This window comes from Harmonia axyridis, chromosome 3, assembly GCF_914767665.1.
Source record: "Harmonia axyridis chromosome 3, icHarAxyr1.1, whole genome shotgun sequence".
NCBI lineage: Eukaryota > Metazoa > Arthropoda > Insecta > Coleoptera > Coccinellidae > Harmonia > Harmonia axyridis.
The window spans coordinates 14,253,629-14,270,273 of NC_059503.1; the positions used below are offsets into that span (position 1 = coordinate 14,253,629).

Below are 16,645 nucleotides of genomic sequence, written 5' to 3' on the forward strand. Positions count from 1 at the left end.
AAATCAGTAGGATAGCATTTTTGAAATGGCCATATAGCACCTATTCCTATAACGATTAAAAGATTGGAAACTTTAGTGAACAAATAGGTAGGTATCAACATTTTTATACAAATTTGATCATTCATTCATGACATGGAAATTTTCAATAAATAGTTGCTTTTTAAAGTATTTTATACCTTCATTGAATTGCTGGAAAATTGATACCAATTTCGAAAGTGACTGCCATGTTTAATTCTTCATATACTGAATGATCCTTCAAAATTTATTTCTGTCGTAACATTTTGACTAGTATTTCAACTGATATATTCCATACGTCATTGAAATCAATATCTTCAAAGTACTATTCGAAAGACTTATATGGAATTTAGAAAAATATGTCTTTCTCAATTTCATAGTCATATATGATATGATGCATAAGTCCAAATTTAATTAATTCACATCTAAAGTGAATGTTATTTTTAGAAATATTCAGTATAGCTATAATAAACCAACTAAAAAGAGACATAATGAATAGACTTGCCTTTCAAATACCCATGGCCTATGTTACCTCATAAGCAATTACCTACAATATCTTATCTTGGTGAAACCTTTTTGAGAAATCAGGTGATAAGTTTGAGAGTCTCTAATTTCCAAGGCTTATTAATACATGTTTCAGTTGAGCAGAATATAATATAACAGGGTATATATAGTTGAAATTATTAGTATGAAAGATTTGACTTATTCATTATAAATTCAACAGCACTGCACTCAAATTTTTCAAAAACGGAGTGGTCACTTATATTTTTGCACTCCTCTGTCGTAAAAGTGTATATTTTAGATATTCAAAAAACTCATGGAAACTTGACTGTTATCTGACTAACTTGGCTCTTTTTTTCCAGTAATAAAGCCAATTGTGAATTATCTATAAGGAGTCTTTCTATCTGTTTAATACTGTTTCATAGTAGCATAACTTTTACTCCAATCCAAGACTGAATTGATGAATGAAGCTTCTGTTCTCTTTGGTAGTTCCATCTTCTGTCGCAATAAATTCAAATTCTCACGAAAGGAAATGTAGTTTTATAGATTGTGGAAAATAAACGAAAAATTCCTGAAATAAAGTAACATTCATCCAATTAATTCCAAATAATACAAACCCTTCAAACAAACCTGAATTGAGGAAAATGCATTCGATGATATAAATGTTCATTTCCAAATTTTGACAAATATCTATCGAATTTTCGATTCGCCGAAGACTTTGCATTTTATCTGTCGGCATTTATTTAAATATCGAATAACAATTTTGGAAACTGCAAACTTTTTCAAGAACTTTCATATATCGAAATGGAATATTTATTATTAACATGACACTGACAGCCAAATTGTCCACAGATACCACAGAAATATGGGACTTGAAATGTCAAAATGATCCGAAACACCCCGTATACTCGAAAACCGCGGGGAGAATCGAAGGTTTGGGATTTTTCCCGGGATCTCCAGACGATTTTGAGGGGGGTCTTATTCTTGTCATTTTTGCTCTAGATGGTCCCGTTTGGGCTGTGATTTTACGTTTAAAGTTTGACGTATATGTGCAAGCGGTTTTATATATACTTAGATTCTGTATGCAAATCAATATGAATTATAGATATCTGTCAATTTATGAATCGCATAGCAGAACTCTGAATCATAATTTACTAACTAACTAGGGTAAATTAGGATCTTCCTAATATTATTACTGCTGGAGTTTGTTCACAATAAGCCTAAATGATTGCATTAGTGGGTAAACCCGTATAATCAAGCTGTTCTACAGGGTGTTTTCGGCTAAATGCCATGCTGTATAAAATTTTCGATGCAATTATGAATTTTATTGAAAATTGGAATTTCCCGTTATTTTTTATATGAAAGGAATGTCAACTCTAACAATCAAGAATTTATTTTTTCTATTGAATGAAAACGGTATCCGCACAGTGATAATTAGAGTTAAAAACAAAGAAAAAAAGGCCGCTAGATGTATATAGGTTGTTTTCAAATTAGACGTGATCCATGGAGGACGTGTTAGCTGTCGTTTGAACCATATTTAGTGATAACCAAAAATCAGCATTTGAGTTCTTGTGATTTTCAAAAGATATCTCACCTTTCTTCATTTCTCGTCAATTTTTCGACGTTAAACAAATTTGATTATAGTTTTGGATTATTTTCGTGGCCAGCGAGAAGTCCGGATCTAATACCATTAGACGAAGCAGCGAGAAGATTGAGAGTAAAATTCAGGAGGAAAGTAACAACTGAAGACATAAGAAAGGGGGCCCGTGCTTGTATGAGGAATGGTGGAGGTCATTTCACTCATTTCAAACATAATTTATGAATACACTTGTTCTATGCATTGGCCTTCTGGGATGATGTTGGCTGTTATGTTATTAATTATTCGAGACGTTTGTCTTCCCAGAAGGCTTCTTGCCACTGTCTGTATTAACAGCCAGTGACCAGCATGATCATCAGCATATCTTATGTTGTTCAATATCTAAATCTAGACTATAAACTAGCGTTTGTTATTTTTGATCTTCTAACATAATCTCTCAAAAATATGTTTACGCTTAATAATAACGAAATTTAATATTCCTGAGAAATAATTGGAGTGCTAATTTTTAAGGGATGAGAGAAGTGGATTCCAGAAGCTTCATCTACCGTCTGTAGACTCATCAAACTCTAGTCATCACTTTCATTATCGATCGACTCGCTAACTGATGTTTAATTTGTCGAACTAATGAACCCATGTATCGGCATTAGTTGAGGCAACACTTCTCATGTCCAACAATTAGTAAGAACTAACGTTCTAAGACAAACGAGAATTTGTTAACACCATTTCCTTCACTGAAGCGATGATGCACTGCACCATTCATACGCACGTATTTTTCAGTGCTCAAAGATATCACTCTATCATTTCATTGATATTCGATGATTCTGTGCGTCCGAGAATTGAAATTTTCGTTAGAAGGTGAATTCTCCATTATTTGATTATTTTTTCAATATCCTGCTTTATTATCTATATGGTTCTGATAAAGCTATATCAATACGAAATTTTGAATGAATCATGAAATAATTATTCTTTACAGTCAATTTTTATGGTCCTGATTAAGATATCAACACAAAATTCTCTGCACAAAACTGCAAAGGGTGTTCCTAATTTAGAGGTACAAACGATAATGAGGGATTACTTGGATAATTTTGAGAAAAAAAGTCCGCAAACGCTTTGTTTTTGAGATACAAGATGTTGAAATATAATTTTTTTTCTCGTAGCATCAGTACTTCACCAAATATTCAACTGAAATCAGGCATAGCTATTCCAATTTAAAGTTTACATAATGTGCAATGACAATTTCGACTGCAAATCTACGGGATGGTATTTTTTCTTGAACAGTGCTCGTTTTTTCCTCTAGGATATTATTATTAATAGAAATATAAATGCGATCCGATGATTAGTCACGGAAATATTAGATATTTCTTTCCTATATTTCTTCTTGACTGTTCTATGATTTTGATGTATGATCGTAAGTAATATCATAAGAAAAATTTTTCCGAAAAAAAAATCGAAAAAACTCGTTGGTGAGTAATATTTCAACAATTGTTAAGAAGATTTTACTTCGTATTGTGTTTTTCCGATTTTTTCAACAGGAAATATTAAATGCCAAGACTATTTCATGAAACCATAACATTGAGTAATAAATATAGATATAGCGATAAAGGAAGTACACGCAATTTTTAAATGTCCCCAACATGGTTAGATTACGTTGTCGGATTGTGATATATTTTCAAATCAACAATTTAACTACATCATTATGAATGTATATTATATTGAATGAAATATATTCATTTGAGTGATTCTCAATTGAATATGCAAATTCGATTATTTGGAATCCGATATTTTTCCTAATTGTCGAATTTATAGTATGCAAAATATTTATTATTTTCTGTATCTACCTGCTGAAATCTGGCAACTATGGCTCTCCTAGTGTCATCGGTTGTTTCACGTCGTTTAGCGCGCTTGAAGTTTGTTTTTTGAATTTCTGATATATTTAGGTATTTATTTCAATATATTTTGAGTTAATATGAAACGTTGATTCACTATGGGACACAAGTGCGTTTTTTTGTGGAGAAACTCGCAAATTGAGTGAAATATCGTATCGCTGATAAGTTTTCATTACCGCGCGCTTCATGTCAAATTTGATAGTTCATGTAGGGGACAAAATTTGCTTACTGAAAATGACATATCCTCCCTTTATCTATGTTTATTACTCTTAGATCGAACATTATCGTTGTTTGACTCAAAATTACCGGCCTTGTGACGAAAAGCAAGAGCGATCGATTCGAAAAACGAGCGATAAAAATCAAAAACAAATACTGCATCCCGGAAGGTGAAGTGGAGAAAAACATGGTTTTTCATTCGAGAGGGGTGATATAAAGTTGACCGTGATATTTATGTTCGGCCTCCACTAACCCCAACGAATGTGTTCGATATGGAACCTAACTTCAATAACAGGCGTTATACCGAGGAGGAAATCCGTAAATTTGGTATTTTAGATTCTTTCTGTCGAACGCAACGCTGAACCTATTCAGAAATATTAATGCTAATACCAATAAATTCTCACGCGCCAATGGAGCTTATCCTCCTAATGGAACCAGAAAATTCGAATCGCTTTAAACTTCAGCTATTAGCACGATTCACATCGCGACTTCAAAACGATTTTGAATTGCATTTTCTATCAGAAATTACGGAGTGTGTAGTCAAGGTTCGAATGACATGAGTCATATATTTTGTAAAGAAAGAGTTGGGATTTGATTGTTCAAAACATTCGCTTGAAGGAATTGTTGATATTTTTCCAACGCTGAGTTATTTCAACTATAACAAACATTTGACTCAATAAGTTACGGGCCAACTAGACAAACAATAGTATTTTCTGAAACAAGTTGCAGAATGGGCTTCTATTCTAACACGAGCGCATGAGTGTTAGAATTGCTTTCTGCAACGAGTATTAGACAATATTTTCTCTATTTCAGTCAAGTTTTATGCAATATCGTCGAAAATCAATGAACAATTCAGATTCTATATCCTAGTGATTTAAGTAGTGTATCTTGGCAGTTGGTGTGACTGTTACGAAAATTGACAGATTACGAAATTTGAATTTAAATCATAAGTTTCGAATTCTGGAATAATTTATAATTACGCATTAAATTCGTGAAGTATGTCTGACGATATCGATTTAACACCACCAGAATTAAGAGAAATTGCGAATGATATTGCAAATCATTTCACCATATCCAAATTATATTATATTGTGTTGAAATTTAATTGCATTGGAAGTCTGCGTTGACAACCACAAAACAAAAATTAAAACTGAAAACAATGCTGTAATGAGTTCATTACATGAAATAAGGATAATTTTTTTCCTACAACTGCTATGAAAAGTAGTATATTCTTCATACCTTGCTCAATTTCAAAACTATTCACATTGTGAGAAATATTATTTCTCACGGCACTTTTCCCACACCTCGCTTGATAGACCAATGAAATTGGGCTTTTGAAGAATCGTTTATATGGAAACGTAACAAATACATAGATACTGTCAACGAAGGTCATTTTGAATTGAATCAGGTACATTACTCGTATTATTCAAAATGCAGTTCTAGGAAAAATAGTATATTGTACAACACGTGGAGAAAGTCCAGCAAACACACGAGTGAGAAAAAGGACTTTTTCAACATGTTGCACACTATACTTTTCCTACAACTGCATAAATTTAAATAATACAAATATCAGAATATCAGAGCAATTGTAAACATTTATGGAGGTTACACCGAGCCCATCAATTGTGAATTGATTTTGAATTGTTTATCCTAAAAAAATCAATTTTGTATGCTCTTCTTTTCCTATTCCTTAGACGTTGGATCTTTTTGTAAACTGATCAGCTATCTTTGTAAAAGATTTGAAGTACCTTTCCATCCATTCGCACTCGATATTGCTATGTGGTACAAAAGAAACGAATCAATGTAAATTTTAAATGCCCATTTTATTTTTTCCTTTTCAAGTTATCAAACATTTTTCGCAAAAAAAACATTTCTATGAAATGTGACATTCTGACGATATTCAATAAAATATACTTAATTTTCGTTTTAAGGAGAATTTCCCATTCCTTGTTTTCCGATTTTTGACATTGGAAAACTGTTGATTTCACGATTGAATTAGGTTAGGTGACTATTTATAGTTTGAAACGAAATCAAAAGTATGTAAATGAAAATTTCAGTAATTTTTGAAACTAATAATACTTAGTACTCCTTAAATATTTGAAACGAAAAATTTCAGGCTTTCTTTGTGGAATATCATTTGGTTAACCATATGTGGTAGTCCATCTTCATTATTGGGGTAATTTACATTCTGAACCAGATGAGCGTAGAGTTTCGAATTCCTGTTATTACATAGAGTATGATATAAATTAGGATATGGTGATGAGAAGCGAATTGAATTATATTCCGAAATGTATCGGGTGTCTCAAATTTGTTGTCTAGCGAGAGGATCTCAGAATCCCTTGGGGCTTGAAAAAAATGAATGGCACATTTTCGGGCTTGATTTTTGAGAGAATCAATTCGGTGAAAACTGCAACCTTTTGAGTTCAACTGTTTTCAAGATATCAGAGAAAATTGAAAAATTCCCTTTTTTAATACAAACCTAAAAATATTTGTAACTAATAAAATCGCTTTTTTCCCTTTTCAAAGATTTTTTTTCAATCATAAATTTAAACTCATCAAATTTCAAGTATAATTGAAATGAATCAAATATCTCAGTTGGTTTCTTAGATAACATTAAGTGAGTTTGTTATGAAAGATAGGTAGTTAAGTAAGAAAAAGAAAATTCACAATTGAGGGACAGTGCTATAGATAGTACATATTAGACAAAATTGGAGCATCAAATTGAGAAATGAAAATGGAAAATCCACGATAAGCAGAGAAAAAAATCGAAAAGAGATGTCAAGCAGAAAATTTGGAAGAGATTTAATTTATACATAGTTCACTCTGAATATTTTTGTAACATGTATTTCTATTCAATAATAATGCAATTCCTGTGAATATATACACACATGATGTGAGTTTTTCAGTTTCCCATTCAAATCTACATCACAATTCAATTTTCGGGGAAATACAAAATTTCATTAAAAATTTTGTTCATAATGTTCACAGTTGACTGCAATGCATAATTTACACTCAATTCTAAATGCATAATAACCTATCATCACATTCCAACCGAAAACCGGCTCCAAAAGTCCTGTTGAAACTGATAACAATTAAATTTACGATAATTAATCGTGGGGCAGAATGCGATTCCTGATGAATTTCCGAGGTAAAATCTATTGTCGGACAGCATTTGAAAAATTGCCGCTCTCATTCGAAATTGGAAAAGGTTGTAGGGCCGTAAATCCACTTCGCCGTTGTAATGGATAATTCTTGTTGATAACCCGCATTTTTCGAAGAGTTAGCAGTAATCATTCTTCATATCTGGAATGCAAGGATCATAGAAAGTTGTGACGCAGAGAAAAATGAAATGAATGGGCTCTATCATCATGTTCTAAAGAAAATCGGGGATGCTTGTTCTCAAATTCTGCAAGGGAAATTAATTTGTAAAGCGCAACTCATGATCTTCCTGAATAGGAGAAATGGAGAAATTTTATAAAGGGTTAAAATTACGTCAAGGAAATTTTTACTCGCTTCTTCTAAGATACTAGGTGCTTTCATCTTGCCTTAATATATACAGTTTTTTGCTTGCAATTGTCCCAAACGATAAGGTTAGATTTGAGAATGGAGATTATTTTTTTGATTTATTTCCGGTTGACTTCAGGAAAGAGTTAAGAAGTTTTTCAGGTTTGTTTTGGAGTCTAAATACGTTTTTTTTCTTTATGGGCTAAATACTAAATTCCTGTTAATTTATGAGATAAACATGGTGTTCAAAAATGATTGTAACATAGAAATTCCTTCGAAATATTATTCTCCACTTTTCACTTTAGTGCCAACTATTCTTTATAATATAATTTCGAAACGTAGGATCAAAAATAGGTAGTACACAATTTTCGATATTCTACTTGAATTTGATATGAACCTGATGATGATCAACAAGAAATTTTGCATGAAATCTTGATTTGTTTTTCTATATTTAAGTTTTTTCTGGCGTGAATCAAAATTTAGATTACTTATTTTGAACATCAGCTATGGGAGATTTTGCAACTGGCATTATTTCAGCTCATGAAAAAGAATATTTCTTTCCATAAGAAAATTGCGATGTTGTCACACCTAACTGAAATAAAGAATAATCAAGAATTTAAAAATTTCTTTGAACCTACCCTACTATTTTTTTGATAAATATACATTAGCTCTTTCAGGCTCTCTTATTTTTCATAATTCTTTACAATAATATATTTTGGTTGGAACGGAAAACAAGGAATGATTTTTGCTAATTTTTATACTTACGAAAAAGACCTTGAACGGAGTGATATCCTTCAGCAATGAGTCATATCGTTACATCAATCTGAAAAAAATAAGAATATCATTCAATAAAATGAATTTATGAAATATAATTTATACTTCAATCACATCAATGATAATTTTTTTGGATCAGCCATTATTGAATATACAAGTTAGAAATGGGAAAAGCTTCAAGGATATCTCAAAATAATGAGAAATATACGAACTAGAAGTCGGTAGCTTTTGAGCGTTCGTTGAGATGTGATTCAATAATCATATCGCATATACAATATAATAGTCTTCAAGGACGTTCGAAAGTTATACCTAGTGTTTACATTCGAAAAACAATTCATTGTGTTTCTCGTTTGAAAAACACTACCTACATACTAGGATAGTCCCTTCATTCAGAGTGAAATGAAAATTCAAATTGCTACTAAGAGATGTAGGAAATCAAAAGCATCTAGATTGTTGGCATATGGAATCAATGTCTGCAAGTTTAAAAACTGACACTACAAGTAACTGTGCAAATATATCAAGGATATCATCTATTTCGCTAAAGCGGTAAGATTTCCTAATGCATGAAAACTTAATTTGCAAACACTTCAAGTACTGATGCAAGTAACCTAAGGAAATCATCGACTTAGTTGAAGCAATTGAGTTCCTTGAACAAGAGCAAAAAACTCGTATGAGCAGATAACCAATCGCATAGACAGCAAGGAAGCAGAAGACCTGATCTTGTGATTTCACATCCGAGGTATTCAAATGATATGACTTATTCAATGATGTTGTTCTCCAGTACTAGCGTAGAATGCACGCTGAAAAGAAATTGAGGGAACAAGTCAAAAAAGCCTTGGAATTATTATATTATATCTGAAATATCAAATCTTACATTGTTACATTCTGTAGAATGTAAGTTGAGGAAAAATAAGACTGTACGACCAGATATGATATATGGCGCAGAAAGAAGAGTTAAAACTTAAGAACAATCGAGATGAAGACCTTGAAAACAATAGCAAGATATAAACTGAACGACAGACAGAGGAACACAGCCAAGAGAGGAAAGTGTCAAACATATGATATCCTGAGATGGATAAGAGAAAAAAGAAGGGAATGGGACCAACACATTGACAAAATGTGTCCAGACAGGATGGCTAAGATTTCATGAGACAACATACCTCACAGAAAAAGAGCCTCAGGATCCCCACCAAAACGATGATGAGAACTGGAAATCTACATCCAAAGAAACTAACACATAAGTAAACCGGAACAAAGCAGCCAACGCGCCTCCTAAAAGAAAAAGGAGGATTTGCTACTAAAAATTGCCCATTTTTGAGTAGGCGATAAATACATTAGAACAAGACGTATACCTAACTTTCAGCACTAGGAAAACAACTATTGAATTATTGTTCATGATTATGGTGAAAAATAAACAAAGCATTCAACAGGAAGTGCACGTTACCAAACAATACTCGTAGAAGGCTTTATTTTCCAATCACATAAATTCAAAAATACGATTATTTACCGTTGTTTCTGTTGCCCACCGAAGTGAAGAAATCAATAATTTAATATTTCACGGGAGTGAAAAGTGCTAAGGTTCGATAATAAAATACCTTTGGAAAAACGAACGACCAGAGTTCGTGCAATCTGCTATCACACGTTCCTAACGGTGCTGTTGGTGAGACCGGAAATGAAACTACCCGAGATAAAAGCCACAGTATTTACGATGAGAGGGATAATCGAAGTTGGAAATGGAAAAGCACATAAAATATTGAAGGGTTGAAAGGAGTTCTTTCTGTTTAGTGGTCCAAGATCTGGATTCTATTTTCAACCTTGGACGGTATAATATAAACGCTCATTAAGATCGGTTCATTATTTATAGAACGAAATTAAGGTTTACTCTGTATCTTTAGTTCAATGAGATTCAACTGAGAATGACATTTTTTTTCCGCAAACCACAAAACGTCGACTTCATTGACGTCAGTTCATAATGTTAATTTGGTAGTTTTCTTTTTATACATGGAAAATTCCACTGATTTGGTGTTAGGTGCTTTTCAGCATTATTGCGTTTATACTCTTATTGGAAATGCTTTATGTATACTGACAAAGAAACTGCAACACCCACAAGAAGCTGTTTAAATTTAAATTTTTGGTTGGTTAAACATAGATAGTATAGAAAGGAGTAAATGATTGAAATTTGGAGAAAAAAAAACGAAGGGTTCACAATTTTTCTTTGATAAATTTGTTAAAAATGTGTTTGTCCACCGCGATTATCTATACACCCCTCAACACTTCTCGACATTGATGCAATAAGATGATATTTCTTCTTGAGGGATGCTATCCCAAGCTACCTGCATTCATGTCTCAAAGCCACCAAAGTTCGTGGAGGCTGGCATAAATTTCCAAGTCTTCTACCCATCATGTCTCAAACATACTCTATGGTTGAAAGATCGAGAGATTTGGGCGGACATGGCAAAGATGGGTCGCTTCAAAAAAGTTTGAACTAACTCTGGCAACATGAGGTCGGGCATTATCTTGCTGAAATATTTGATTCTCGAGCCAGTTAAGGTAAGGGAGAACATATGGCTCCACTATTTCTTGAAGGTAACGCAGCGCTTTCATGTTACCTCGAATAAAGACTATAGGTGACCTACTTGCATGTGCATTAGCACCCCTTACCATAACACCTACTGTCCGGTGTACATGACACTCAACTTCAAACTGAGGTTCACGTCTTTCTCTCTGACGTCGTCTAACCCTTTTTCGGTCATCATGTGCACCCAAGGAGAATCGAGATTCATCAGAAAAGACGACCTGATGCCATTCTTCATTCCAATATTGAAGTTCTCTGCACCACTGTAATCATTGCCGACGATGCTCAACCGTTAGTGGCAACACAAGATGGAGGTCGATAATGCTGCAGTCCAAAAGACCTTATCAGGCGGTAAACCGTTCGGAGGGTCACGGGATGGCCTTGTTCTGCTAACAAAGCCAAAAGCCAAAGATCGAGTTGTCGCAAATCGGTCTCTAATGACCATAAGTCTTAGACGTCGATCTCGAACTCCAAATTCAATCATCTACTCCTTGCTATACTATCTTTTTTTTACCAAAAAAAATTTGAAATTAAAACAGCTCCTTCTGGGTGTTGCAGTTTCTTTGTCAGTTAGTATATCAATAAACAAGAATTTTCGATTTCAAGTAACAGTTCACCAAATGTTTATAATTTGCGAATGTTGAGAATTCTACCAAATGATCAAATTGGAAGTTCCATTTTATACAACCATAATATAATTCTTTTTTTTTACAGATTAAAAGTTTTGAAATAAAAAGGATGATAACAATTTCCGTTCTCCATTTAAAATTCGTTGATGTTGAAATCGTCTGATAATAAGATAAGAAAACCTATGATGAAGTTCCTAAGTTATCTAAATGAATGTTCTTTTTTATCAGAATAGCGGCATTTAATTTGAGTGTTTCCCAAATTAAATCACATCATCGAAAAAAGTTTGAAAACGAGTTATTTCAATACCAAGAGGTGTCTAGAACCTCAACCAATTATAACATTTTATGTACTGTTTCCTGTTCATAGTAACCCAACAAAAACTTGATATGTAGGTTTTAATTTATTGAACTTCGGATAGGTTGATAAAATACCTAGTACGTACTTGTTTCGAATTTTTACGATCACTACATCACACCGCCAACGTGAATAGTTTCAGCAAGTGGAGACATGAAGCAATATCGTGTTGAATGAAAGAAAAAATTTCCTGCCATAATTTACTGCAGGAGGAATTCCGATATCAACTGAAGGTTTAATATGAAAATGTGGTGTGACTTCCTGTATGCTGGGGCAGGTTGGAATGAGATCAATATGAGATAGGAGGATAGGTTTGGATTCTGATGAAAACGTGCAATCTGCGTAACATCCTGAGAGAGAACAGTCAGCATGGAAACTGAATGGCAATTGAACGTCTTAGGTAATTTATTGTTCGACACCATTCGGTAATGGGAATAACTGGTATTATATCATTTTTGAATGTATTATGCCGGAGATTGCGAAAGTGAAATGAACAATACGGTATATTTCTCGCAATTATGATTATTTCTGAGTTGAGGCTCAGTATTTACCTCGACGATTTGCAGATGATTATAAATGTTGGATAAGTAAATCAAGGGTTTTATATTCTGCTGGGTGAGTGGCTATTTCCTAGTAAATATGAGGTAATTGTCCATGTAAAGCATTACGGGAATCAGTTTGTTCAGTTTTACAACTAATAATAGATCAAAATTTCCTCTTCTCCTCTATCTGTTTTTCCTGAAAACTGTGTTATAATTTTAAACAAATGTGATGATGAAGGCCTTCATGGTCGGTTTGTCCAACAGAATTTGAATTGGAGTCCATAAACTCATCAACATAAGTCTTAAGTTTTCAGAAAGTAACGATAGGGATTTCGCTGACTCTGTCAAAAAATCAAAAAATATAAAACTGGGTATGGGTGAAAGGATATAAGGGGTGTTTTTTTTCGAGGTATATAATTTTAAGTTGGCATTACTGTTCAAGATGGCGACCGATTTAACAGCTGTCAAGTGATTTATTCTCAGTTTGGTTTGGCAATTCATCATGAATAGACTCACGCCTGAACAACGCTTGCAAATAGTACAATTTCATTTCGAAAATAATGGTTCTGTGCGGAATACGTATCGCGCACTACGTCCATTTTATTTTGTTTAACGATGAAGCGCACTTCTGGCAGAATGGCTACGTCAACAAACAAAACTGCCGCATTTGGACTGTTTGGTGCGCTTTATGGGCTGGTGGAATCATTGGTCCGTACTTCTTCAAAAACGATGATGGCCAGAACGTTACAGTCAAAGGTGATCGGTATAGAGCCATGATTACTAACTTTTTCATTCCTGAATTGAACAACCATGATGTCCAGGAGCTGTGGTTCCAACAAGACGGCGCAACATGTCACACAGCTCGTGCCACAATCGATTTATTGAAAGACACGTTTGGTGGCCGCCTAAATTTCACGTTTTGGACCTGTGAATTGGCCTCCAAGATCTTGTGATTTAACACCGCTAGACTACTTTCTGTGGGGCTATGTAAAGTCATTGGTCTATGCGGATAAGCCACAAACCCTTGACCATTTGGAAGACAACATTCGCCGTGTTATTGCCGATATACGTCATCGAAAATTGGACGTCCAGATTGGACTACATCCGAGCCAGCCGTGGAGGTCATATGCCAGAAATCATATTTAAAATGTAATGCCACAAGATTATCTTGTAGATAAATAAAATTCATGTCAATCGAATAATCCATCGTTGTTTCATTGCAATTTAAATTTCTATAGCTCTAAAAAAAACACCCTCTATTTGGATACTAACTTTAGATAAAATATATTCAAGGGATCAAATTTTTTTTTTTTAGATCCACCGTAGATTTCAAACTAGAATCACCGAAATAATCAGTCGATCAATATTTCGTAAAACCTGCTTTTAGAATACACGATTATTCAAATATCAGATATAGGTGAATTTGTCAATTTCCATATTCAAATCGGATAACATCTTCATTTGAATGGTAATTGCAGTGCAATATGCACTTTTTATACTTGGCCTTCATATGGAGAGTTATGCTTGGTTAATTCATTGCTGAATAAATTACATACATGCATTTAGGAGAGATATATCTATTATTTGAAGATCAAGTACCATGGCTACCGCTCAGTTCAAGGTTCGTTCGGACATGAGCACACTCGAGCTGAGCAGTCATGCAAATCTTGCGCACTCAACATTTATACGTTTAAAATCTATTTTTAATAATGTATACCTATGTTTATGATCCTTATCCTTTCCGTGAGGCATTTCTTTCTCTATATATTTTCAATTTCTCGTACTTTCAACTCGTATCCATTAGTATTATGAAAAACAAAAGCATAACATTTCTTTCTTCTGGAACAATAAACTCATTTCAGTTAATCGACTAATGTAAACTTATGTGCCTAAACTCCACTTTGAATTTGTAAATAGACATATGAAGGAACGATTGTGATGAATGAACAGGTGTTAAATGAACGGTATAATATTTAAGAGGTAATATGATACGCAGCAGAGTAAACAAAAAGTCTCAGTGGAGTTAGGTCAGCGAAGTAAATAACGGTTCAGCATAAGGAAGGTTTTTTGAAAAATTACCCGAATAGATTGCTCTACCATTAATTTACGGTGTATGCAATTTTCAAAATTTGAGAAGAGAATCCTTCCTGAAGTTCAATTCTGTCCGTCCAGCAGTAAACACATTAACTTTCGAACGAAAAGGCTGAAGAACGCGGGTAGGTATGGTAGGTTTCAATCTAAAGGGTGTTTTTTTCGAGGTATATAACTTTAAGTTGGCATTACTGTTCAAGATGGCGACCGATTTAAAAGCTGTCAGGTGATTTATTCTCAGTTTGGTTTGGCAATTCATCATGAATAGATTCACGCCTGAATAACGCTTGCAAATAGTGCAAAATGAGATTGCCGTTGTTCCCGATTTTCATAAGCGAATTTTGTTTAGCGATGAAGCGCACTTCTGGTTGAATGGCTACGTCAACAAACAAAACTGCCGCATTTGGAGTGAAGTTAATCCTCAAGTGTATGTCGAAACACCGTTACATCCAGAAAAACTTACTGTTTGGTGCGCTTTATGGGCTGGTGGAATCATTGGTCCGTACTTGTTCAAAAACGATGATGGCCAGAACGTTACAGTCAATGGTGATCGGTATAGAGCCATGATTACTAACTTTTTCATTCCTGAATTGAACAACGATGATGTCCAGTGGCTGTGGTTCCAACAAGACGGCGCAACATGTCACACAGTTCGTGCCACAATCGATTTATTGAAAGACACGTTTGGTGACCGCCTAATTTCACGTTTTGGACCTGTGAATTGGCCTCCAAGATCTTGTGATTTAACACCGCTAGACTACTTTCTGTGAGGATATGTAAAGTCATTGGTCTATGCGGATAAGCCACAAACCCTTGACCATTTGGAAGACAACATTCGCCGTGTTATTGCCGATATACGGCCACAAATGTTGGAAAAATTCAGCGAAAATTGGACGTCCTGATACCAGAAATCATCATTAAAATGTAATGCCACAAGATTATCTTGCGGATAAATGAAATTCATGTCAATCGAATAATCCATCGTTGTTTTATTGCAATTTAAAGTTCTATAGCTCTAAAAAAACACCCTTTAGAATACCGATTACCGCTGATTACTGAATATTCGTTAAAGCCCAAAATTCTTCTTCAATTTTCTATTTTTCTTATAATTTCATTATATCGAAAACGTTGTTTCATATAACACCCAGAATCTTAACTCTGTTGGTTTTGTGGCGACAGAAAAATTGGCTTATTTATTTTCGCTCAACAGAAGTTTGAGGTTGTAATTTAATTACATTTTAATTCAAAATAATATAGTAGTTGGACGTTTTATTATTTGTTACAATAGAAATTATCGTAAGTAATTGCACAAGTGCATCAAAATTACCGATAATTTTGCATGACAGCGTGTTGTCATAAAAACTGCATGAGTTCATTTTCATTTTTGAAAATGACCGAATGCAGTTTTTCAAATAAAACACGCTGGAATGCGAAATTATCCGGTAATTTTGATGCACGAGTGTAATTCGGAGGAATATTTCCCGAATAAACTGTTACATTACCTGTCAAACTGATTTAGAATGGAATTGCCATAGATTCGAACTGTGTAAGATGCATAGAAACTAAGCATCTATGAACAGAACAATTATCGCAGTGCAGTTTCGCTTCCTACAATGCAATTATCGCTGTAATTTTCGATAATTGTTCTCCAGATACATAGAATTTTTGACAGGAGGGAAATATTCTCATATACTTATTTCTTGAAAGATCTCGATTCTGATGTTGTTTTTGGTTTCTTTGAAATTTTAATCGACTACTACCTGTCACTAGATAAACCGAGAGATAAAAATTTTTGCCAAGTCTCGTCAAGAAACTTCAAAGCCTTCTTGGTGTTACATTATTTATGTCACAGAGTACCTATATAATGGATGAAACCCTTTTGCACTATTGGAAGGAGAGAAAGTGATGACAGCAGTATCGGTGAGATTACGTCAGAATAAGCGAAATCATTGGCGTTGTA

The 16,645-nt window shown here is 33.9% G+C and overlaps 1 protein-coding gene across 1 annotated transcript in view; it reads right to left on the reverse strand.

The window, feature by feature from the left end:
* LOC123676175 (cadherin-87A) overlaps positions 1 to 16,645 on the reverse strand; it is a 158,171-nt gene that overhangs the window by 138,357 nt on the left and 3,169 nt on the right. Inside the window, exon 2 of the mRNA XM_045611908.1 lies at positions 8,485 to 8,542. The gene's annotated coding sequence lies outside the window, so the exon portion shown is untranslated. The remainder of the gene's footprint in view (positions 1 to 8,484; positions 8,543 to 16,645) is intronic.